The following is a 24573-nucleotide window of genomic DNA, read 5'->3' on the forward strand; positions in this document are numbered from 1 at the left end:
CATGGCTGATCTGTCTGTCCCTCTCAACCCCATTCTCTTGCCTTCATCCCATAATCCCTGACACCCTTATGCCCCTGTTCCACTTAGAAAACCTGAATGGAAACCTGTGTAGACTTTGCGCATCACCCAAGGTTTCCGTGCGGTTCCCGGAGGTTGCAGGTTGTTGCCGGAGGTTGCAGGTAGTGGAAGCAGGTAGGGAGCCTGACAAAAACCTCCGGGAACCGCACAGAAACCTTGGGTGGGGCGCAAAGTCTCCACAGGTTTCCGTTCAGGTTTCCTAAGTGGGACAGGGCATAACTAATCAAGAATGTCAATCTCCGTAAATACCCCCTAATCCAGCAGTATCGTGATAAGCCTCTTCCACACCCTGTTTATAGCCTTCATTTCCTTCTTATAATGGGGTGAGAAAATGCTTCAGTGAGTTTACCTGCACTGCTCACTTCATATCCTCCATGTTGAAGAACACCACTGTGAAAGCACCAGAATTAAAGTCAGGTTAGAAAGGGGGACAGGCCCACTAAATGTTTGCAGGCAACTTTCTTCAAGGTTAGTAGCAAATGTGTCTCTTCATCAAGGCCAGCATATTGTACAGCCACGTATAGGTTTGAATTGTTCAAGTCACCTGATTTAATGAGCAGAGATAACTTATGCCATTCAAATAAATGCTGGCATCAGCAAGGGCTGAAATCAGAAGTGACATTACTGAGATAGATTAGGAAAGCAGCACAGATAAGCCACATATCTCTTTATAGAATTATTCCTGTCTCTGAAAGAGCAGGTCAAAAAAAGCAATTGAGGGATGCTGTGCAGGAATAACATCCTTTACCTAAATTACAGCAATCATTCTGAAAGTACTTACTTAAGATTTTAAGAGTCAATTGCAGTCAAAGGTGAAGCTGAAGGTACAACGCTTTTGGTTTAAAGGCACTCAGCAATGTCAGGATAAAAACATAAGCACCTAAACCATCTGTGTAATGTGCAGAAGACAAAGTGCTGGAGTAATTAAGTGGGTCAGACAATATTTGTGGAGGGAATGGACAGGCGAAGTTTCGGTTTGGGACCCTTCTTCAGAGGGGGGGGGGGGGGGGGAGAGAAAGCTGGAAAAGAGAAATGGAGGCAGTGCATAGTGTGAAATTCCCTCTGCTTCTGCCCAGCCATCACTGCATGGCCCCGACTCATTCTGTTTAACATTGGCCCTTTGGAAAGTATTTTGAGTAAGAGAATAAAGACTAAGTCACTACGTCAAGCAAAGAGAAAGCAGTCCCTTTGCATTACTCTTACACTTTTGACTTGCCCACTCTGCTCACGACACCACAACCCCCTCCCCACCACCTCCTCCAGCCCCCCCAACTCCATTCCTGCCACTACAGAGGCTATGCCACCGAGCCAAGCCCTGTACATGTATTGATCCCCCTGCCATCTTTCTTGTTCCGAGGCCTGTGGAGATGGAGTTACCAACATCACATTACCTATTACCTATTACCTATGCCAAAAACATGCATTGCCACATCCTCAGGAAGATTGAAATTGTTGATTCACGTTTCTCTCTCACATCGGTTGTTTCGATAATAATCGACCAGGCACCAGGGTTGCTTTAAACGTACGTTTAATTGAGCAGGAGTCTCCACACAGGTTACAACCTGGCAAAGAGTCAAGCTGCCTGCCCTTAATTGCAAGGCTCTTTATATGTTAATGCCACCGTTTAGCACCTCCCACATTCCCCCCCGATCAAAGGACCAACACGTTGGGAGAATACAGGAAACCAAGTATGTCCATATAAGGGGATGTTAGAGGAACCACGCATAATCTCAGACCAGTACATTCCTTAGTCTTTCTGGCTAGGGGGGGGTTGTGTATTCCTCAATCTTGTCAGACTGGGCCTGTGATCCTTTATTCATGACTACACAGTAACTGCAAGAGATTGTGTATTCGCTCCTAGGCTGCTGTTCCAGCAAGTCTGGTCAGCAGCCATCTTATGTCCTTTGTTTCAGTCTACCTGGCCAACCATTTTGTCTTTCAGAACAATCTTATAACATTGATTCAGAATTTCTATTCATCATTCCCCCCTTTTGCCATTCTTATGGCAACACTCATAGTCCATTTAAAAGTCCCATTCGCCAAATCTCGTAACCTTTTAGTTCCCTGGCCAAGGCTTCTTGGACCGTCTGACCTTTGTCCCCCAATTCTCCTTCCTCACGCACTTCATCGTTTTCGCTGTCGTTGGGGAATGGTAACAGTCTCTCCTGCTCACGCTGTAAGATCATCATTCGTACAGAACTTTTAGCTTCCTCGGGGGTGGTCCCCAAACCCGATAAAGCCACCATTAATCGGGCTATGATACACTTTACAATAGCAATCCCCACAAATAAGCAAGTAACTACTATAGCAGCATAGATGGCAATGCTGATGATCCAGTTGTATACTCCCCCTAATCCCCAATTCCCCCATCCCTGGTTTTCATTTATTCCATCCAAAAAGGTGGTAATCTCTTTCTGGTGTTGTGTGATGTTGCTAGTCCGGTCTTGAACCCCCATCATACATTTCCCTTTTATGACGGTACAGGTCCCCCCTTCTCTAGCCAATAAGTAATCGAGCGCATATCTATTTTGTAGGGAAAACATCCTCATTTCGGCCATCTGGGTTTTTACTGCCTCCAAGGCTCCAGTTGTTGCATTGCCCAGAATTGTCAGGCCACAAACAAGGTAATTTCGGTTTTTGGCTGCTTCACCTCCACCCACTCCTCCCATGGTTAGCATGCTTAATAATCCCCATCCAATGGCATGTCCGTGGGTAGCTCCCCTAACCCCTGGATTTCTCCATTGCGCGCAAAACTCGGCTGACACTGTCCTTCGACGAACCCGAGCCATGGGTTTAGTCCATTGCTCGGGACAAGGTACTGTGGTTGGCACCAATGCTCCAACTGCCACGTTCTTGGGGAAAGGGGGTTTTAGGACATTGGTTCCTTTCCCATTAAAGAAAAAGTAATATCCTTCCTCCGTATATAATGATCCATTACAGCCCCTTCGGGTATTAATGACTTCTCCCCCTCCAGACCAGTCCCTCCACGCTTCACTGATCCCATTGCTATAACTAGGGATTGGCAGGTGATGGGATCCTACTGTCAGATGGGTCCCGTTGGCCCATCCACACAACAACTGAAATCCAGCATTTACGGGGATACAGTCCTTAGACACCTGACATTGGACTCCATTATAGGTAAGGTTACATGTGGAGCCATGAACGGGCCCTTGTAGAGCGCAAGTGAGGTTATTTTTAACATTTATGACTATACACCCGTGTCCTTGGTTACTAAAACAATTTTCATATTGCCTGTTGTCATTATTGGTGGTGAAGTTACATGGCCTAGCCGGTGCTCTTGACGCCGTCCTAGATCCATTGTAGCAAATGTCGTAGGAGTGGTTATTGTTCTTAGGGAGCGGTAAGCAGTTGGCCGGTGGAGCGAGAAGCCTATCATAGTTGATGCTGACGGTTTTAACAGGGACCGTTTTTTTTTCCTGGCACTTCACCAGTCGTTCAGTTCTGCCCCATGCAGGGGATGGGGTAAACAGGGAGGTAACTGATGTCATTTGTGGATAACAAACCACCTGCCCCTTCCCGAATAGCTCGTTGTGTGCCTGGATGAATAAATTGGAGTTTTCTCGTTCCCCTCTCTTTCCTCGTTTGTTCCGTCCGTATTCAGGCTTTGTCCATTTCCAGCCAAAACCGATTAACCTGGCAGTGGTCGCCACACATATTAATGCCACAAAGACCCTGATCTCAGTGAATTATTTCGTATCTGTGAAGACAAGGGAGTGAAAAAGAAAAGAACGTGCAATTTCATGGCAAAATTAATTCGTGCCCTGCTTTCCGTGGACTGGATCCCCCTCCCTGACCTCGACCTTCCCCCCTTTGCTTGGTGTCACCAACCACTTTGCAATGGTGCAAATGCACCCATGCCGATCGTCCTTCTACCTTTACTGCGGTGGGAGTGGTGAGGAGAACCTGGAAGGGGCCCAACCATCGAGGAGAAAGGGTGTCCTTACAAATCCAATTCTTAATCAACACATAAGAACCCGGGGTGATCCGTCCATTAACGGGAAATTCTATGTCGCCCACATAAGCGGCCTTGACCTCCCCATGAATCTCACGCAGGGCCCTTGTAAGGGCAGGGACGTAGGGGACCATCTCCTCCGTCATGTGATGCAACGTCATTGTGGCCGGGATAATGTCTGTCCAGGGTTTGCACAGAGGTCGGCCATAGATGATCTCTGCAGGAGACAACCTTGTCTTCCCTGCTGGAAGGACTCTGATCTGGAACAAAGCAACGGGCAACATTTTAACCCAGGTGGAGCCTGATTGGTCCACCAGCTTGGCAAGCTTGGTCTTCAGGGTCTGGTTCAAACGTTCCACCATTCCTGCAGCTTGTGGGCGATAAGCACAATGCAGCCGCTGGGTTACGCCCAGCTGTCTGTACAATTCTTTATTGATAGCGGCAATGAAGTGAGGGCCGTTATCCGAACTGATGGTGTTTGGAACCCCGAAACGAGGAACAACCTGCCGTAATAAAATAGACACCACCGTAGAGGCAGTGCAATCAGTGGTTGGAAAGGCTTCAATCCACCTAGAAAACACATCAACAATAACAAATACATGTTTATAACACTGACACTTAGGCAAATCAATAAAATACATCTGCAAGGTTTCAAATTAGCAGTAGGTAATGGAGTACGACCCGTCTGGCAGACAACTCCTTTACCAGGGTTGTGTGTAGCACAGGTGAGGCACCGCGCACTAGTTTGGGCTGCCAAAACCTTGTCGAGGATGCCACCATGCCTGTAAGAGAGCGTCTACTAGCAAGGTGGCCCCACAGTGAGTGGCTAACTGTAGGCAATCAACGACCCAGGTCGCTAACTGGTCTGTCATACAGGTCTGTCCGGCCGGCGTGAGCCACAATCCAGAGTCAGCCTTCCGACAGCCCAGCTGCTCCCATTCCATTATAACATTAGCAGAGGCGTCCCCCTGTAAGAGCAATACATCATTTATGGTTGGCATAGGTTTCTCAGATTCAGACGAGCCCATATAAAGGCTTTTCACCTGCCTCATCATACTACCCACCACTTTAAATCTACCGCGTGAAGCACACTTAGCCGCATCGTCAGCCAACCTGTTACCGAACAGGACTGGCAACGGGGGCAGTCTGGTTCAACGGGGGTGCTCCACGGACTCCCCAAGGATAATCCTCTACCTCCTCCTCGTCATCACCTCCCAAATCTATGCCAGCCACCGACTTACGTAAGTCTTTATCTACCTTGGCCATATTTTGTCTCTCTCTCTCTCCTGACGATCCTTACTTTCCTTAGCATGCCTGCATTCCTGTTTTAATACTGTCACTGACTTCTCCTGACCCCCCTCGGTCAGGGGTATTCCTGTTTCAAGGCATTGCTCTGCCAACTGGCCGTTAAAGACCGTGCCTTTTCTTTGTTACAATGATCGATCCACAACTGAATGGCCCTTTTACATTTTTTTTTTTTTTTTTTTAAATCCGTTCTCCATATTACACTTTGGGCTCTTGATAACACACTCATAACCCCCTTCAGGCCATTCATCCTTCCCCAGTTTATGAAAGAGTCCTCCCGACATACGCCTAAAGGTCTCCTCCATTTCTGGATGCAAGAAACATAGCTGATGTAATGGCCGGTCTGGGTGACAACTGGTGTCCATACCATTACCCATTTTTAAACTTATTACTATTACACACAATATTTCAGGGTTAACCGCGAGTCCTTGGTTCCACCGTATCTCACTCGGTCACTTCAATTCCTGACCTTCGCGTGGAGGATTTCCTCTCTTAACAACCAGTCTAAGGCGGACTTTCTGTGAGATACGGAGGTACTTTGGTCTCGGCTAACACTCAACACTTGCTAACTCTTTCAGGGTTAACCTAGAGCCCTTGGTTCCTCCGTATCTCACTCGGCCACTTTAAAGTGGACTTTCTGTGAGATATGGGGGTACCTTGGTCTCAGTTAACGTCTCAACACTAGTTAACTTTATTACACAATTATCACAACAAAATTTCAGGGTTAACCGTGAGTCCTTGGTTCCGTCGTATCTCACTCGGCCACTTTAAAGCGGACTTTCTGTGAGATACGGGGGTACCTTGGTCTCGGTTAACACTCACCACTTGCTAACTCTTTCAGGGTTAACCTAGAGCCCTTGGTTCCTCCGTATCTCACTCGGCCACTTTAAAGTGGACTTTCTGTGAGATATGGGGGTACCTTGGTCTCAGTTAACGTCTCAACACTAGTTAACTTTATTACACAATTATCACAACAAAATTTCAGGGTTAACCGTGAGTCCTTGGTTCCGTCGTATCTCACTTGGCCACTTTAAAGCGGACTTTCTGTGAGATACGGGGGTACCTTGGTCTCGGTTAACACTCACCACTTGCTAACTCTTTCAGGGTTAACCTAGAGCCCTTGGTTCCTCCGTATCTCACTCGGCCACTTTAAAGTGGACTTTCTGTGAGATATGGGGGTACCTTGGTCTCAGTTAACGTCTCAACACTAGTTAACTTTATTACACAATTATCACAACAAAATTTCAGGGTTAACCGTGAGTCCTTGGTTCCGTCGTATCTCACTCGGCCACTTTAAAGCGGACTTTCTGTGAGATACGGGGGTACCTTGGTCTCGGTTAACACTCACCACTTGTTAACTCTTTCAACTAGTTAACTTCCTATACACAGTGCACTCCTCTTATATACCGTCTACGGTCCCCCTCTACGGGGTGTTTTATCCGCTCGATCAGACTAGGATAATCCTCGAGACGGCCCTATCCCCGTGCCCACCCACAACCGGAATGTTCGGATGTCGTCCCACCAACTGACGCAAGTCAGCGAATTACCCTGCTACGCCGGGATACGAGGAAGGACCAAGAGGAGATTTAACTAAATCTACTCACTTGGCTGCGCACCCTTCACATCGATCCCGTCGCCCAGTGGATTCACTCGCCGGCTCGATCAGTCGCTGGTTGACATCCCACTTCTGACACCAAAATGTTGATTCACGTTTCTCTCTCACATCGGTTGTTTCGACAATAATCGACCAGGCACCAGGGTTGCTTTAAAAGTACGTTTTATTGAGCAGGAATCTCCACACAGGTTACAACCTGGCAAAGAGTCAAGCTGCCTGCCCTTAATTGCAAGGCTCTTTATATGTTAATGCCACCGTTTAGCACCTCCCACATTCCCCCCCGATCAAAGGACCAACACGTTGGGAGAATACAGGAAACCAAGTATGTCCATATAAGGGGATGTTAGAGGAACCACGCATAATCTCAGACCAGTACATTCCTTAGTCTTTCTGGCTAGGGGGGGGTTGTGTATTCCTCAATCTTGTCAGACTGGGCCTGTGATCCTTTATTCATGACTACACAGTAACTGCAAGAGATTGTGTATTCGCTCCTAGGCTGCTGTTCCAGCAAGTCTGGTCAGCAGCCATCTTATGTCCTTTGTTTCAGTCTACCTGGCCAACCATTTTGTCTTTCAGAACAATCTTATAACATTGATTCAGAATTTCTATTCATCAAAATCTGTACTTAGGCTATGCCGCTAATTTTCCTTATCCCTCACTCAGAAGCTTCAAATAGGAGTAAGCTTAAAGTGAGTAGAGGCCGAAAATGGTAAGCTCACATTATTCGCTGAGGTCATCAAAAGATTCCAATCATGGCCATTAGAGTGATTATGAACCGCCCCTGTTTCTGTTTTACCGATGTGCTCAATGAACACAGAACATGCAGGTGGGTTTGGATCGACTTTGGCAGAGCACATTATACAAGTACTCTACTTGACCTCAAAAGTAAAAGTGGCATCACAGGTAGAGAAGGTGGTCAAGAAAGCCATCGGCTGGGTGGGGGCAGGTGTAGTCAAGGTAACAGTGGGTATTGGTGGATTTGTTGTTGATATCAGTCGATGTGATGGACAGAGAGATATGGAAGGGTGGGGGGTAGGTATTAGAGATAGTCCAAGAGGATGGAGGTTGGTGGTAAAGTTCTGCATGGATGCAGGAGGCAGCCCCAATTTCTCCCATTATTAATTTACTGCCCCCACCCCATTCCTGCTTCATCCCTCCCTCTGGCTTTACATTTTACCACTCTTCTCTTCTAATCTAACACCCTTTTGCCTCTTTTTCATCTCTGGCCGTTGTCCACCCATCTGCCAATCAAAACCTGTATCCATCTATCACTTGCCAGGCTTTGTCCCACCCCCACCTCATTTTCCAGCTTTCTCCCCTCGTCTGAAGAGGGGTGCGGACTCAAACCGTCACCTCTCCGTTCCCTCCACAGATGTTCCTTCCTCATAAGTTCAAAAGTGATAGGAACAGTATTAGACCATTTGGCCCATCAAATCTACTGCACCATTCAAACATGGCTGATCTATTTCTCCCTCCTAACCCCATTTCCCTGCCATCTCCCCATAACCCCTAACACCCGTACTAATCAAGATTCTGCCATTGAGTTCCTCCAGCACTTAAAGTTTTAATGAAGATTCCCCCTTCTGTAGATCCTTGTGTCTCCATTCAAAACTCAATGTCCTGACTGATGAAAGGCACTGTGCCAAATGCCTTCCTCCCCTTCCTGAAACCTCTGACGCCACTTTCAGGAACTATGTACATGTACTCCAAGGTCTCTTTGTTCTAGACCTAAGGCCCCAGGATCTAACTAGGGGAAATTGGTTTGACTTCCAAAATCAAGTTGTCCAGTTCTATTTCCTCTGAATATGTTTCAAACCCGTGGTTTCTCTGCTCGCCCGGACGACATGTGGTTTGAAGTAATAAGGCTCACCCATACAAATGCAACTTAGACACTAATGGCACTTTACTATTTTTTATTGAGCATGAAAACCTCGTGGGTAAAGAGCCCCAAAACTTTAAGATTGAGTTCACTTATCATAGAGACAAGAGAGCCATAGCATCATAAAACATGGAAGCAGGCCCTTCGGCACAACGTGCCCACGGCGAATAATATGCTGCATCCATATGTCCCACCAGCTTTGGCTTGGCCCATTTCCCTCTAATCCTATCCTTTCCATGTACCTGTCCAAATGTTTTTTTTAACTAGAATAGAATAGGAAGATTAAACGAGAACAGTTTGAAGTTTGATCTTTATTTTATGAGGAGTTACGATGAGGGATTACGTGAAGAACCCGCCAGCACGCGTGCGCGGCATTCTTCAAAGCAGCGGTGTGGAATCACAGAAAATAGTAATTGAAGTAAACATAGTAAAGACAAGGAGAACTAAGATACCAGTTGACCTTTATACTTGAGGGTGGGAGCGGAGGGCACATAATCCCTCATCGTAACTCCTCATAAAATAAAGATCAAACTTCAAACTGGTAAGTTCTCGTTTAATCTTACTATTTTACTTTGGAGTCACGTGAGTGACTATGTGAAGATTTTAGAGCTCTGTGATTTCAAGCCGTGGAACAGTCCATGCTTCACTCATTGCCGAAGTTATTCAAGGGAGGAAGTATGTTATTGTATTCAGACATGCATCCAATTCAGGCAATAACAATTTATTTTAACAAAATAATCCTCCCTAGGGCTAAATATATTGCAGAATTCAAACCTGATTCTGCAATACCGCAGGTTTGGTTATTGGCTTATTATAAAGAATTGGAAGGTCTTTCTCTTGACAATCCTACTGTAGCCAGGATATGATCCATAGGCACTTCCTTGTCTCTAGCTGCCGGTGTTGCTGTTGCCCATGTGGATAGAAACTTAAGATGTCAGTATCCACCCCAGCAGCTCCCAAGCCTGTCTGAGCCATCTAGCGATGGTTAGTGCTGATACCCGGCCATTAGGCTGTTTATGGCTGCCCATAGTGCTATTTTACTTCCTCTTAAGTTTTAGTAGTTTTAAGGTATAATAGATGGTGTGTCATTACACATAGTCAGGTGTCAGTTGGGTATATCTGGAATTCCAAATTTTGTCCTGATGATCTTGGTCTATCTTGTTTAACAAGCTCTAATATGCGAACTTATCTTTTCTGGAGATGCCATCATTTATCCCAGTCTCAGAAACTGGACCCCTAGAGCTGAGACCAGTACTATCAGCATACTGTTTTTAAATGTCAGTCCCCCCCCCCCCCCAGGGACATGGACATTGCTGGTGCCCCTAGCAATTTTAGTATAACACTGACATCCCATATCTGGGAGTACTTCCCTCTAGGAGGGTTGGTGTTGAAATAATCCTCATAAGTTTGGCAACTAGAGGGTGAGATCCCATGGAGAGTTGTCATGGCGCCTGCCACCAGCAAGCTGACAGGGCACTCCTGCATAATTATAGTACTGCAGCTCAGTCCTTCATCTACATGAAGGCTGGATAGGAATTCCCAGGACGTTGGTGGTTGTCGCTGTATTATACGCTACACCAGTCCTTGTTGATTCTTGATAGGCTGCCGTGATCAAGCTCATGGTCCTGTCCGCCAGCCCGGATCTAGCATGGTGGACTATGGTTCAGAGACTATGTCCGAGACCACAGGGATCCATGGCTGTGTAGGCCAATCAGGTACTTTCAAGACACTTGATGTTGAGTCCATATGTGTTTTTGCTTAGGATCCGACTGATGAGGCAGGAGGGAAAAACATTGTAAACAATTATTCCGCATTAAGTGAGTAACGTCCATTGCTGCTGCCCCAAGTGTGGTTCACAAGCGGCATATGTTGGTAACTGGTGATTGGGTCTAGATGCAAATGGATCGATATCTGGTGTCCCTCTTTTGGTAATATCAGCAACTTTTTTGTGGTCCAACAGCCATTCGATGCTGTCATTGAATTTTCATGACCTGGTATGTGGCTCAGTATTGAGCTTACCTGGTAGGTAAGTTTGTTGAACACACCATAGTCAAATATGTATGTTAACACACCATAGCCAAATATATTGGCCAGATTGACACATGGTATCGATCTTTTCTCCCATATGATTAATATATGCCACCACTGTGATATTATCAATTTGTAGGCGGACATGCAGATGGTGCATTGTTAGCAGTAGGCTTTTAGACCATAAAACACACCCAACACCAGTTTTTAGTAATTAATTATTTTGTAGGTTTATCCAAGTCTGCTTTACTCTTTGGCAATGTTACAGACATATGGATAACGTTAATTGTAAATCCCAGAAAGTCCAGTTGTGGATGCCGTCGACTTAGATTTATCTGGATGGAGATGACCCCAGAGTTTCACCCTATGTTTGGCAGCTAAAACTGCTGATTTAGCTAGATCAGGGTTTTTTTCCCCACAATTGATATATCATCAAGATATGCCATGACAATATGTTTTTGTTTCTAATAGAAACATAGAAACATAGAAATTAGGTGCAGGAGTAGGCCATTCGGCCCTTCGAGCCTGCACCGCCATTCAATATGATCATGGCTGATCATCCAACTCAGTATCCCATACCTGCCTTCTCTCCATACCCTCTGATCCCCTTAGCCACAAGGGCCACATCTAACTCCCTCTTAAATATAGCCAATGAACTGGCCTCGACTACCCTCTGCGGCAGAGAGTTCCAGAGATTCACCACTCTCTGTGTGAAAAAAGTTCTTCTCATCTCGGTTTTAAAGGATTTACCCCTTATCCTTAAGCTGTGACCCCTTGTCCTGGACTTCCCCAACATCGGGAGCAATCTTCCTGCATCTAGCCTGTCCAACCCCTTAAGAATTTTGAAAGTTTCTATAAGATCCCCCTCAATCTCCTAAATTCTAGAGAGTATAAACCAAGTCTATCCAGTCTTTCTTCATAAGACAGTCCTGACATCGCAGGAATCAGTCTGGTGAACCTTCTCTGCACTCCCTCTATGGCAATAATGTCCTTCCTCAGATTTGGAGACCAAAACTGTACGCAATACTCCAGGTGTGGTCTCACCAAGACCCTGTACAACTGCAGTAGAACCTCCCTGCTCCTATACTCAAATCCTTTTGCTATGAAATATTGCCAAGGCCCGTTTTAATATCTTGTTGAAAAGTCTTGGGGCTGAAGTTAGACCATTAGGCAACACTATGCCCTGCCATAGTTGCCCCATCCAGTTAAATTTTAGGTATCGACAATGATCCCGCTATGTCTCCCAAAACAAGTGTAATATTCCCCCTGTTAGTACAGGCCATGCACCTTTATGTTCTGGAAGGAACCAGATCCACCTACTTACCTGGTTGCCGGTGGTACGTCCCTTTCTTCAATTTCTGCCTCTTCTGCGTCCTGGTCCACAACGCATTCCTCTATCGAGGGAGATGCATTGTTTTACAGCCCTCGATAAGGAGCTGTTGTGGGGGTGCGAAGACTCCCATAGTGAGCTTGCTCCATCTCCCGGAGCAAGTCATGGGCGGACCTCTGCTGCACTCGGGCAGCACGCCCCTTCGGCCGGACTCAGATGAGTATGATCGGCCGGGCTGAATCCTGCTCGGCTTTGCCTCCAGCCTGCTGTGCTGCTTTGAGGTGTACGACTCATGGTGCTGGATTCAGCTTGGAGTCGGTAAGTGGACCTTAGTAACCACGCCAACGGTCACTTTCACTGCCCTTGGGCAGTGCGTCCTTCTGGCCGGACTCCCCGAGTCTATCGGCCATACCGACTCCTGCCTGCCTGCAGCCCGCTGTGTTGTTTCCAGGTATACAACTCGCGGTGCTGGGCTCAGCCTGCGCCAGTCGTACCCGGCTGTCGGCTGCCGGAACCTTCCTAGTTCCTCACAGCCTGCGGTCCTGGAACCGCTGTTTGCCCATGGCTGTGGGCTGCCGGAACTTTCCCTAGTTCCCCGCAGCCTGCGGTCCTGGAACCGCTGGGAGTCCGTGGTATCGGCTGCCGGGACCTACCTGGCTCCCCGCGACAGCCTGCGGCCCTGGAGCCGCTGGACGTCTAGAGTTGTAGGCTGCCGGGAACTGCCTTGTTCCCCGCGGCAGCCTGCGGTCCAGGAGCCGCTGGTAGCTCGTGGCTGGTGGCTGTCGGCTACCGGAAACTGCCTTGGTCCCCGTGGCAGCCTGCGATCCAGGTCCGTTCTTTCTTCCCCTTGTCCAACGTGCTGTAACATAAAGCACAGCAAGGGGAAGAATACAACTTCAATTTTTCATTACCTGTGTGGGTCCGTTTGAATTTTTCCTGCGGGAGCGCTCCACCCCCGCCCGTCGCTGTTGCACTGCGTGAGACGCAATGTTGCGCACGCGTGCTGGCGGGTTCTTCACATAGTCACTCACGTGACTCCGAAGTAAAATAGACCAGAAGAAGTAGTAAAAATAATGCCTCTGCAGGCCAGTTGAAGAAAGTCTGGATTAGATCTTTCTCATTCTTTTTTGTCCACTCCTTGCACACTCGGGAGGATTTTACAGAATCTAATTAACTTGCCAACCCACACATCTTTGGGATGTGGGAGGAAACCGGAGCATCCGGCGGCACTGGTAGAGTTGCTGCCTTACAGCGTCAGAGACCCGGGTATGATCCTGACTACGAGTGCTGTCTGTACGGAATTTGTACATTCTTCCCATGACCACATGGGTTTTCTCTGGGTGCTCCGGTTTCCTCCCACACTCCAAAGGTTTGTAGGTTAATTGAACTTGATAATAAATTGTAAATTGCCCCTAGTATGTAGGATAGTGCTTGCATGCGGGGATCGCTGGTCAGCGCAGACTCAGTAAGCCAAAGGGTCTGCTTCTGCACTGTATCTCTAAACTTTAATCTAAACTAAACACCCAGAGGAGGTCCATTCAGTCTCTGGGATAATGTGCAAACTCCACACAGACATCAGCCGAGGTCAGAATTGAACCTGTATCTCTGCTCCACCAGGTATGCCCCTGTTTGTTCCCTGTTTTCGTCTTCTACTTTTACTGTGTTATAAGAGAAATGTGGAATGAAGCAATCTAATTGCATTTTGTTGCTTCATAGTTATATAGACAGGGCAATAAACTGGCATTAAAAGGATGAAAGAAACATAAAATCTGTGGCATAAATTGTTGAACACTCTTAAACAATCACCTTGACTACACTGTAACTTTTCATATTCCCCAGTCAATAATAATCATAACATTGCACATAGTAAATTAACTAGACTTGTTAAAAGTATAACATAAACATAAGTAGTGTTATTATTCCCGTTATTGCTGTGGTTCTTTGTTTTCCCAAAAGGAAATGGAGGTGTCATTAACAATGTAATCTGGTTGATTGGTGAATGTAGACAACAGTTAACTCACCAGTAAACTCTAACATTTGCACTCCTAGCAAACAAGAGTATTTGTGAGTAGAATGATTTGTGAAAAGCAGTGCCATAAAAATTTCCACAACATCATGATAAGTCTAATTACACCGAGATGTAGCTAATGTGAAACAGCACACCAGACCAGCTCCAAGGCAGCAGGGAAAACCTGGGGAAGTTGCTGCCTGTCAGCAGCTGGGTCCAAGGAGAAGGTTGTGGCTGCGAGCATTGTCCCACATCCAGCCTCCCTCACCTCCATTTACAATACTATATTGTTATTGTGACAACATTTAGTTTCTTCTGATTCCCATTTCAAATTAGTTATTATCTTTCACAACATATCCATTGTGGGACACAGATATTATAATCACAATGTTATTTCAGAACATTGTGTTCTGTTTAAGACATTCACCCAGTTTTTCCATATATGTTTTTTTGCAGTTTGGGGCAGAAAACTATCATCTGCTGGAATGAGTGGTATGCATCTGGAGATATATTTTCTTCTAACTTTAGATTTCAATTGATATCTCTGACATACATACTGGAAGTATTATTTTGCAAACTTATACCAGAAAGCATTTCAACAAGTGAAAATGGAATTTCACACCTGCTCTGCTCGACAAGTGCTTACTTTCTAGGTATAAGAGAAAGGAAAGTTAAGTAGGAAAAACACTTTTAGATCCAAATTTACTATCATGATTTTATCCTTGCCACCCATTAGATTTCCCAGTAGAAAGGCCATATGAGAAAGCCTGAAGCAGTAACTATTACGTTTGTGTATCATATCAGATAAACATCACTTTTCCATGTCATCTTGAGATGCTACCTGACCCTGCTCCAGCACTCTGTGCCCTCTCTTGTAAACCAGCATCTGCAATTCTTTGTTTCTACAGTTTTTAGCTATTTACATTTAAGTATGCAGAAAATTGAGTCCTGGGCAAGGTACAAGATGACAGCTCATATCTGTAGAATTGTACCCTAGCAGGAGATACTGTTAATGGTTCAATGGTTCAATGGTGCTTTCTTACATATAATATCTGCACAGTGAAATTATTTTTGCATATTTACACATGCAGGTGCCCCCATGTTTTGCCGCCATTATTCAAAGAGCAAAGTACAGTCGGCCTGCGAGCTCGGTCTACTGGACTGGTTCCCGATCCAGGCGAGTCCCAGGCTCCTGCAGGGCCTACCTTTGTCGCCTTCAACCAGATCGGCCCATGAACCAGCATCCTTCCCTGGCCATCTGTGTGTCCCGGGGGCACCTCTTCCACGTTAACTGAAGCAAAGGAAGACAATTGAGAATTTTAATTGATAAAATAATACGAAATCATCTAACAACATAACAGAGGCACACCTTGTCTGAAAATCCTTTTGCAATTGCAATGACTTTTTCATCATATATGGGAAATCATCGTTTTCCTGACCTGAAGAGAATAACATTATTGTAGCAAAATCAAATAATTCTAGAAAATAAACTGGGCATTTGGTGCTGAAATTCACTCTTGTACAAATGGCCTGCATTCCTCTTGGAACCCATGGTAATGATGCCGTCCAAAGCTTGTCAGCAGAGTTGTCAGGAGCGGATAGTTCATGTTGCTCTTATGTGGAAGAGTCATTGATCATTCCCCACAGAACATGTTCTGTCTGTGCAACGGTGTGATTTAAAAGGGGCCAGTCACATATTTTTACCAAACATTTGCGGCAGCTGCAGAATATTCTGGAGGCTGATTGCAAACTAGGCTTCGTCTGAACGTCGAGATTCTGAGGCTCTTTTTGCCTATTCAACACGTAAACTCTCTCTTCACGCTCAAACTCCCTCTTTTCTGGTGGGCCTGGTGCATGGACTGGACATGTCTGTCGGGCTTCCAGCTCATGCAGGTTTTTCTGGGAACCCTGAGGAGAGTCAGGATGACTTGCACCCACATACCTTCTCAACACAGAGTCTACAACATCCTCCTTTCTGTTTCAATCGCTCTGAAGCAATATCTCAATAAAACTGAAATTTTCTAAGTCAGTGTGATGGAGACCATGTGGCCGGTATGGTGGTGCAGCAGTAGACTTTCTGCCCTACAGCGCCAGAGACCCGGGTTCAATCCTGACTACAGGTGCTGTTTGTATGAAATTAGTAAGCTCTCCCTGTGACCTGCGCGAGTTTTCTCCGGGTGCTCCGGTTTCCTCCCACAGCCCAAACATGTACAAGTTTGTAGCCTAATTGACTTTGTTAAAATAGTAAATTGTCCCTCGTGTGTGTGGGATGGTGTTAGTGTGCGGGGATCGCTGGTCAGTGCAGACTCAGTCGGCCGAAGGGCCTGTTTCTGCACTGTATGTCTAAACTAAACTAAAAGATCTGACCTTCCAAAATAAATTTCCAACCACATACCCTGCCTCTCAACTGCTCTGCCTGTGGAGGTTGTCATCCACACTCCCTCATCTCTGGGTCGATCCAAGAAACAGAAACATATCTTCACCATAACTCCTGGCCAGCTGCTCACATCCACACTTTGCAGCTCTTCACAACGTTAGAGAGGTCTCTGATTCTCCCTACTTAAAGTAAAAATGATTTTGTATTACTCATGTACATGAGACCGAGCTGCAGAAGAAGGAGATAAGGGTTAGGCATTGGGATAGTACAGTGCAGACATGACTGGGCCCACCAAGAGAGAGTTCAAGGTTCTACTTGGTTCTAATTGCGTACAGTTTTGGTCTCCAAATCTGAGGAAGGACATTATTGCCATAGAGGGAGTGCAGAGAAGGTTCACCAGACTGATTCCTGGGATGTCAGGACTGTCTTATGAAGAAAGACTGGATAGACTTGGTTTATACTCTCTAGAATTTAGGAGATTGAGAGGGGATCTTATAGAAACTTACAAAATTCTTAAGGGGTTGGAAAGGCTAGATGGAGGAAGATTGCTCCCGATGTTGGGGAAGTCCAGGACAAGGGGTCACAGCTTAAGGATAAGGGGAAAATCCTTTAAAACCGAGATGAGGAGAACTTTTATCACACAGAGAGTGGTGAATCTCTGGAACTCTCTGCCACAGAGGGTAGTTGAGGCCAGTTCATTGGCTATATTTAAGAGGGAGCTAGATGTGGCCCTTGTGGCCAAGGGGATCAGAGGGTATGGAGAGAAGGCAGGTACGGGATACTGAGTTGGATGATCAGCCATGATCATATTGAATGGCGGTGCAGGCTCGAAGGGCCGAATGGCCTACTCCTGCACCTAATTTCTATATTTCTATGTTTCTATGTTAACTTCTGATCAGATGTGGGGCAGCCCAGACTTACACAGCAGGCATGACTAATATCTTATTTCGTCATCAAAACAATTATTTTTTGTTTTACTCGCAAGTATCTGCATGTCTGTTGCTTTCTTACATATAATATCCATGCAGCAGAGCAATACTCTTTTCTTATCCCCTTATCACCACAGGATTATCTCCAATTGGATCCTCAATTTCCTCAGTCTGTCCGTATTGGTGGAAATATGTCATCCTCGATAACAATCAGTACGGGAGCACCTCAAAGCTGCGTGCTCAGCCACCAGCTGTACTCACTCTATACTCATGACTGTGTAGCTGTACATGGTGCGAACTCCATCATCAAGTTTGCCGACGACACCACTGTTGTGGGACGAATCACTGATGGTGACGAGTCAGAATAGAGAAGTGAGATCAACCGATTGACCAAATGGTGCCAGTACAATAACCTGGCTCTAAACACCAACAAAACCAAGGAACTGATTGTGGACTTTGGCAGGGGTAGGATAGAGACCCACAATCTTGTTTATATCAACGGGACGATGGTGGAAAGGATCAAGAACTTCAAATTCCTGGACGTGCATATTTCCGAAGATCTCTACTGGTCCCAACACACTGATGCAATTATAAAGAAAGCACCTCTACTTCCTGAGAAGATTAATGAGAGTCGGTATGTCAAAGAGGACTCTCTCGAACTTCTACAGATGCACAGTAGAGAGCATACTGACTGGTTGCATCGTGGCTTGGTTCTGCAACTTGAGCGTCTAGGAGCAGAAAAGAATGCAGAAAGTTGTGACCACTGCCCAGTCCATCATCGGCTCTGACCTCCCCACCATCGAAGGGATCTATCACAGTCGCTGCCTCAAAAAGGCTGCCAACATCATCAAGGACCCCACACCATCCTGGTCACACACTCATCCCTCCAATGCCATCAGGTAGAAGGTACAGGAGCCTGAAATCTGGTACATCCAGGCTCATGAACAACTTCTTCCCCACAGCCATCAGGCTATTAAACTCGCCATTAATCAAACTCTGAACTATAACAACCTATTGAACTTTATCTGTTTATTTATGTGTATATATATTGTCTATGCTATATAGACACACTGAACTGTTTTGTATTTATGCTGACAATACTCTATTGTGCTGCAGCAAGCAAGAATTTCATTGTCCTATCTGGGACACATGACAATAAACTCTCTTGACTTGACTTGACTCTTGACTTGATCTCCAGAATAAGCAGGGTGAACCACTTAAAACAATTCTCATGATGATCCTTATTGCTAATTTTACTTCGGAGTCACGTGAGTGACTACGTGAAGAAGCCCGCCCCAGGACGCATTGCGGCATTACGTTTCAGCATGCAAAGCGGCAGCTGGGAGACAGGGCTCCCGAAGAAACGAGAACAAATCTAAGTTTAGGTAAGTACTTACCTTTACTTTTACAGCCCCTTTGCGTCTGTTTGTTTCCCGCAGGGCGTGCAAGCGGCCCCTTGGACTCCGGGAGGAGTTTTCCGTTCGAGGGGAGGAAAGACGCTACTAGGGAGAGAGAGCGCCGGCGGACCATGGATGAGAGCTGTGCCGGTGCCGGTAAACTCTCCACAGGGGCGACATTGAGAGCGCAGGAAGACGGCGCTAGCACTGCGTTGGGGTCCCCTCAGTCCTCGCTCGCTCTCGAGTACTGTCCAGGTGAGGCAGGCAAGCGGGCGGGAGGAGGCTTCCGACATTTGCGGAGCCGTTAGGGGGACCCACTGTGCAGTGCTGGCGTGGAGTGCGCTGCAGCCCGAGTGCAGGTGAGCAGCAGCCCGAGTGCAGAGAGAGAGAGAGAGCGAGGACCGCTAATCAGCGGGCCGCTCCCGACACTGCACCAAGCCGTCAGCATCAGCTGCGGGCTTGGGGGGGGGGGGGAAATGCTGCACCTGCCCGCTGGACGAAAGGACGTCATTGGGCAGCAAACAGGGGGTAGGACCGCTTAGCGGGCGGTCCGCAAACCCGACACCGCGACCGAGCCAGCCCGCTAGCGCCTGAGCAGCGGGCTGGATGTGTGTAAAACCGGGCGGTGGAGCCGACATCGGACTAGGACGTCTCTCCACCCAGGAGGGGGAGAGACAGCCGCCTGAGCTGCAGGAGCGGCTCTTGGGCATTGGAAAGGTGAGTTTGCAGTTGTGTTTTATTACAGATTTCAGGAACTCAACGCAAAAAACTCGCAAAGAGAAACTGCCCCGCTCCAACTCTACCAGCGGGGCAGCAACCGGCGGCAGCGTCGCTCGCAGAGCGTTTTTCGCTATCCCTGAGACCGAGCCAAGCCAGTCTCGCCAGAGCCTGCACGGCGGACTGGGAAAGCGGCCAGGAAGCCAAACGGCCGGTCGTCTCCGATTCGTCGGAGGGGGACATGTCTCTACCAAAGCAGAGAGAGACAGCCGCTTGAGCTGCACTTAGCAGCTCCTGGAGGAGAAGGTCCACCGGGAACAGCAGCGCTCCCGGCGAGACAGGACAGGCACCTCCTCCATAGTGTCGTATCAGGCACTGCCCTTTGCTACCCTCATACCACGGGTTGGAGCAGGAGGCTAGCATTGGTGACCAGGGCAGGGCTGGTCTGCAAATGGGGCAGGCGGACAAAATCGGGAGTATGCATGAGGTGCAGGATCAGGAACAGCTGTTGGGTGTGGTGGACCGCTTCGTAGCAACCCCACGGGCTGGAGCACCGCAGGAGCCAAAACAATGGCAGCCAGCAAGAATATACAGCACCAGAGAACTGTGAGGCCCTTAAGGGGAATAAGCCTAAAACAGCAAAATCTGGAAGTAGTGGGGGCCCTTATGCGGGCATAAAAACTCAAGCTACAGCGGATCCGAAGGCTCCTGATGTCAGCTATCACAGCCTATGCTTGTTCTGTGGAGATAACGAGATCAACACATGCCACCAGAAAGTGCTGGTATTAAGGTGTACCACAATTCGAACTAAACAATCTCTGAAGGGAAATACAACACCTGCCCTCAATCTCAAAGATGCAGGCTTGAGCAAAGCCCAGCAGCGGAGGCAGACTCACTGCTATTTGGGAGAGATCTGAACAAAAAGCTGAAGGAGATCGAAGAGGCATCAAAAACCTTCGGCATCATGAGGGCAGGCCAAGGGACGAGCAAACCACGACTTTCGATACCCTAACAGCAGCACCTCACGGCATCCACCAGTCTATGTCTAGAATATGGGACTGGTGAACGCTTGGGGCCGCACTATCCCCAAAGATCTTTTAGATCAGGGCCCGCCGCGGACCCCCTGGAAAATGCGCCCCCCCAACGTCGCCAGCACATCCTCAGAACAAAAGCACTCAGAAAACAGAAAACACAAAACCGCCAATAACCATGGAGGTAGGTGGGTCTGGTTCCTACCAGCATATAGAGCGCTTTCTTGGACTATCTTGGCTTTCATATTAATTCAGTCCACGTAACTATAAGGATGCCAAGAGACAACATAGTTGAATTGGCACAAACAAGCACAAAGTAATGGTCAAACTACCAACTACTCGACAAATAACAGAGTAATTGGGAAAAAAATGGTACCATTTCTGTCTACATCATTCAGATGTTAGTATCAAAAACAACATATAGGTTGTCATTGAGCATCTCATGAAGTTACCCACTGAAGTAATATCAGAAAGACAGTGGTGGGGTTACCACTTATACTGGGCATTAATTATCTAAAAAATGTTCGGGTGAATTTTATGAGTTTTAAAGCACTTGCATGTATGGGTATAAAATAGACTACACTATGGAGGTGGCCTATATTAACCATATGGCAGCATAAAGTTGGTATCATATGAGAAGTTGGTCAAACCAATTTGGCAATGGTATATCCATAGATGTATTTGACTATCAACAACTTACCTGGGCGGTAAGCAAAATACAGTGACAGACACCAGGTCACATAATATTAAGGACCACATCAATTAGATGTTTTCATATAAAGTTAACAAAACTATTAAGCTATATGATGCAACAGATATTAATGCATTTCATTGTCGCTGTACTGTACACTGACAATGACAATTAAAATGGAATGTGAAACTGATATCGATTATTTGCATTAACGCTATATCACCAGGTGTTCGGGGATGTCCTATGTATGTCATAGAAACATAGAAGCATAGAAATTAGGTGCAGGAGTAGGCCATTCGGCCCTTCGAGCCTGCACCGCCATTCAATATGATCATGGCTGATCATCCAACTCAGTATCCCGTACCTGCCTTCTCTCCATACCCCCTGATCCCCTTAGCCACAAGGGCCACATCTAACTCCCTCTTAAATATAGCCAATGAAGTGGCCTCAACTACCCTCTGTGGCAGAGAGTTCCAGAGATTCACCACTCTCTGCGTGAAAAAAAGTTCTTCTCATCTCGGTTTTAAAGGATTTCCCCTTTATCCTTAAGCTGTGACCCCTTGTCCTGGACTTCCCCAACATCGGGAACAATCTTCCTGCATCTAGCCTGTCCAACCCCTTAAGAATTTTGTAAGTTTCTATAAGATCCCCTCTCAATCTTCTAAATTCTAGAGAGTATAAACCAAGTCTATCCAGTCTTTCTTCATAAGACAGTCCTGACATCCCAGGAATCAGTCTGGTGAACCGTCTCTGCACTCCCTCTATGGCAATAATGTCCTTCCTCAGATTTGGAGACCAAAACTGTACGCAATACTCCAGGTGTGGTCTCACCAAGACCCTGTACAACAGCAGTAGAACCTCTCTGCTCCTATACTCAAATCCTTTTGCAATGAAAGCTAACATACCATTCGCTTTCTTTACTGCCTGCTGCACCTGCATGCCTACCTTCATGTCGCGGGGGGAAACCAGACCCTGGGGCAGTGGAATCCTCATTAAAAAATTTATCTGGGACAGATAGTTCCAGCAGAAAGATCGTCAGCTATATATATTAACTTTTCTGACCTATAGGTCATGTTGTCATTCAAGAATGTATTTATAATATTGATAGACAAATGCGTTCACGCTGCATTGGTGAAATTAATTCTATGTATTTTTCCCTTCTGCCTCACCAATCGAGAACAACGCACAGTACAAAAGGATTCTGCTTCAGGTATTTGATAGTACCTGACGGACTTACGCAGCCCTTGTTTCACTTCACGCCATGACATGGCTGTTGAAACTTGGATGGTGTTTTGCAGTACCCAGAATTATTAATAATCAGAGCCGGGCACAAATCAACTGTGCCATGAGAAATAAGCTCCTGAGCTGCAGATTCTGCGCAAGCCTCTGGAACTGGGATTGTTATACTGAATAATCGACACCATGTCAGCATCCTTTTGAACATCCACTGGACTACAACACTTGTCCAGCATCAAGAGAAGTACTGCAAGGATAAAGGGGAAAACCTACTCAACCGAATACAGGTACTACGAACTGGAATTCCTGGAGAACCTTCATCATGATGAAGGATTCGGCTACAGTGCCATCAACACAGCTAGAATTGCCCTGCCTGTTCTTTTTCAAAACAGCTACAGGACAACAGGCCATGGGGTCACTGGCTGGAGGTAAATTTGAAGGGTATTAAAACTCTAAACCCCTAGACTAGGTACACCTATATATGGGATGTCACAGTGGTTACCATACTTCAGGGGATCCCACCAGCCAGAGCCCTAAACCTGAACCTTCTATGCACTAAAAACATATGTTGAAGGCACATGGAGCAGCACAGAGTGTCCAGTCACTACTCCTATTTTCAACTGGACACCATCCTCACAGCTTCAGACCAGATCTCTATCATTTGTCCAGGGAATGGTCAAACCAGACCAGGAACACCTTATCCAGTCATAAAACCCGGGCTACCCGCCAGAAAACACGGTATGTGCCAAGACCCTATTACCTTACATAGACACAACCTAATTATGCGAGGGAGATGAAAAGCCTTGTGGGTTGGTCACAAAACACCTTGTGGTCGGGTAACAAGCCTTTTTTGAAATGGCTCAAGCAGGTTAAAGCTCCTGGGATAAAACTAACATGTATAAAGTTGTCATCCCACAGGAGAAGCTTCCACGTCAACGGCAAAAGAATGGACGTGCCTGTAAACCACATCCTGGCTACAGCAGAATAGTGGGGGTAAAACGTTCAGAGAAATAAATTATTATAAACTGTTGACAAAACCTGTTTTTATTTGCAGGAAGATTCCAATCTGCAAATATTCAAATTAGCCAAGGGGAGCATTTAAAATTCTTCAGTGTTATTGTAAAAATACCATTGGGTTTTTCTATAAACAGAATCATTGGTTGATTATGATAACACGCTTCCTCCCTCAAAGGCTTCGGCAGCGAGTGATATAAACCTGTTTCACGGTTTGAAATCACAGAAGCTTTGAAATCTTCACGTAGTCACTCACGTGACTCCGAAGTAAAATAGTAAGATTAAACGAGAACTTACCAGTTTGAAGTTTGATCTGTATTTTATGAGGAGTTACGATGAGGGATTACGTGCCCTCCGCTCCCACCCTCATTACATGGATCAAACTGATAATTGATGTCTCTTTATTCTTTACTATGTTACTTCAAATCTTGTGTCTATCTGTGATTCCACACCGCTGCTTTGAAGTATGCCGCAATGCGTCCTGGGGCGGGCTTCTTCACGTAATCCCTCATCGTAACTCCTCATAAAATACAGATCAAACTTCAAACTGGTAAGTTCTCGTTTAATCTTACTATTATACTGCAATATAAGTTGCCAGTGCTGACAAGACTACGTATGAGAGTGCCTTAAAGAAACGTTCGAAAGTGTATTGAACTGAAGCTGCAAAGAAATTTAATGAAACAAATGCATTCTATGAAATAGTACTTTTTTTTATTGCTACAACAACAAGTGGAAGGATTGAAGGCTAATGTGGTCTTGTGCACAATCAATATGACAAACCTTAAAACATGAGTGACGAAGCATTTAAATGATACACGATAGAAAACGTTTTGCAAGCACCCACAGTTTTTGTGCTCTCTTTGTATTGGAAACCCAGTGACGTTTCAGTCATAAAAATCTGTCCAGGTAAACTGAAATCAAATTTGTCAGGTAAACTTTGATGGAACAATGTGAGGCCTTTAAGG

The sequence above is a fragment of the Leucoraja erinacea genome, chromosome 1 (assembly GCF_028641065.1).
Source record: "Leucoraja erinacea ecotype New England chromosome 1, Leri_hhj_1, whole genome shotgun sequence".
Lineage (NCBI taxonomy): Eukaryota > Metazoa > Chordata > Chondrichthyes > Rajiformes > Rajidae > Leucoraja > Leucoraja erinaceus.